Genomic DNA, 2998 nt, shown 5'->3' with positions numbered 1-2998 from the left:
AATTGACAAAATTGACAAAATTGACAAAATTGACAAAATTGACAAAATTGACAAAATTGACAAAATTGACAAAATTGACAAAATTGACAAAATTGACAAAATTGACAAAATTGACAAAATTGACAAAATTGACAAAATTGACAAAATTGACAAAATTGACAAAAATGACAAAAATGACAAAATTGACGAAATTGACAAAATTGACAAAATTGACAAAATTGACAAAATTGACAAAATTGACAAAATTGACAAAATTGACAAAATTGACAAAATTGACAAAATTGACAAAATTGACAAAATTGACAAAATTGACAAAATTGACAAAATTGACAAAAATGACAAAAATGACAAAAATGACAAAAATGACAAAAATGACAAAAATGACAAAAATGACAAAAATGACAAAAATGACAAAAATGACAAAAATGACAAAAATGACAAAAATGACAAAAATGACAAAAATGACAAAAATGACAAAAATGACAAAAATGACAAAAATGACAAAAATGACAAAAATGACAAAAATGACAAAATTGACAAAATTGACAAAATTGAAAAAAAATGACAAATTGACAAAATGACAAAATTGACAAAATTGACAAAATTGGCAAAATTGACAAGATTGACAAAATTGACAAAACTGACAAAATTGACAAAACTGACAAAACTGACAAAAATGACAAAATTGACAAAATTGACAAAATTGACAAAATGGACAAAATTGTCATTTTTGTAATTTTTGTCATTTTTGTAATTTTTGTCATTTTTGTCATTTTTGTCATTTTTGTCATTTTTTGTCATTTTTGTCATTTTTGTCATTTTTGTCATTTTTGTCATTTTTGTCATTTTTGTCATTTTTGTCATTTTTGTCATTTTTGTCATTTTTGTCATTTTTGTCATTTTTTGTCATTTTTGTCATTTTTGTCATTTTTGTCATTTTTGTCATTTTTGTCATTTTTGTCATTTATGTCATTTTTGTCATTTTTGTCATTTTTGTCATTTTTGTCATTTTTGTCATTTTTGTCATTTTTGTCATTTTTGTCATTTTTGTCATTTTTGTCATTTTTGTCATTTTTGTCATTTTTGTCATTTTTGTCATTTTTGTCATTTTTGTCATTTTTGTCATTTTTGTCATTTTTGTCATTTTTGTCATTTTTGTCATTTTTGTCATTTTTGTCATTTTTGTCATTTTTGTCATTTTTGTCATTTTTGTCATTTTTGTCATTTTTGTCATTTTTGTCATTTTTGTCATTTTTGTCATTTTTGTCATTTTTGTCATTTTTGTCATTTTTGTCATTTTTGTCATTTTTGTCATTTTTGTCATTTTTGTCATTTTTGTCATTTTTGTCATTTTTGTCATTTTTGTCATTTTTGTCATTTTTGTCATTTTTGTCATTTTTGTAATTTTTGTCATTTTTGTCATTTTTGTCATTTTTGTCATTTTTGTCATTTTTGTCATTTTTGTCATTTTTGTCATTTTTGTCATTTTTGTCATTTTTGTCATTTTTGTCATTTTTGTCATTTTTGTCATTTTTGTCATTTTTGTCATTTTTGTCATTTTTGTCATTTTTGTCATTTTTGTCATTTTTGTCATTTTTGTCATTTTTGTCATTTTTGTCATTTTTGTCATTTTTGTCATTTTTGTCATTTTTGTCATTTTTGTCATTTTTGTCATTTTTGTCATTTTTGTCATTTTTGTCATTTTTGTCATTTTTGTCATTTTTGTCATTTTTGTCATTTTTGTCATTTTTGTCATTTTTGTCATTTTTGTCATTTTTGTCATTTTTGTCATTTTTGTCATTTTTGTCATTTTTGTCATTTTTGTCATTTTTGTCATTTTTGTCATTTTTGTCATTTTTGTCATTTTTGTCATTTTTGTCATTTTTGTCATTTTTGTCATTTTTGTCATTTTTGTCATTTTTGTCATTTTTGTCATTTTTGTCATTTTTGTCATTTTTGTCATTTTTGTCATTTTTGTCATTTTTGTCATTTTTGTCATTTTTGTCATTTTTGTCATTTTTGTCATTTTTGTCATTTTTGTCATTTTTGTCATTTTTGTCATTTTTGTCATTTTTGTCATTTTTGTCATTTTTGTCATTTTTGTCATTTTTGTCATTTTTGTCATTTTTGTCATTTTTGTCATTTTTGTCATTTTTGTCATTTTTGTCATTTTTGTCATTTTTGTCATTTTTGTCATTTTCGTCATTTTTGTCATTTTTGTCATTTTTGTCATTTTTGTCATTTTTGTCATTTTTGTCATTTTTGTCATTTTTGTCATTTTTGTCATTTTTGTCATTTTTGTCATTTTTTGTCAATTTTGTCATTTTTGTCATTTTTGTCATTTTTGTCATTTTTTGTCAATTTTGTCATTTTTGTCATTTTTGTCATTTTTGTCATTTTTGTCATTTTTGTCATTTTTGTCATTTTTGTCATTTTTGTCATTTTTGTCATTTTTGTCATTTTTGTCATTTTTGTCATTTTTGTCATTTTTGTCATTTTTGTCATTTTTGTCATTTTTGTCATTTTTGTCATTTTTGTCATTTTTGTCATTTTTGTCATTTTTGTCATTTTTGTCATTTTTGTCATTTTTGTCATTTTTGTCATTTTTGTCATTTTTGTCATTTTTGTCATTTTTGTCATTTTTGTCATTTTTGTCATTTTTGTCATTTTTGTCATTTTTGTCATTTTTGTTATTTTTGTCATTTTTGTTATTTTTGTCATTTTTGTCATTTTTGTCATTTTTGTCATTTTTGCCATTTTTGTCATTTTTGTCATTTTTGTCATTTTTGTCATTTTTGTCATTTTTGTCATTTTTGTCATTTTTGTCATTTTTGTCATTTTTGTCATTTTTGTCATTTTTGTCATTTTTGTCATTTTTGTCATTTTTGTCATTTTTGTCATTTTTGTCATTTTTGTCATTTTTGTCATTTTTGTCATTTTTGTCATTTTTGTCATTTTTGTCATTTTTGTCATTTTTGTCATTTTTGTCATTTTTGTC

The sequence above is a fragment of the Uranotaenia lowii genome, chromosome 3 (assembly GCF_029784155.1).
Source record: "Uranotaenia lowii strain MFRU-FL chromosome 3, ASM2978415v1, whole genome shotgun sequence".
In the NCBI taxonomy this organism is placed as follows: Eukaryota; Metazoa; Arthropoda; class Insecta; order Diptera; family Culicidae; genus Uranotaenia; species Uranotaenia lowii.
The sequence above is the reverse complement of the archived record's forward strand: the minus strand, read 5'-3'. Positions refer to the sequence as shown.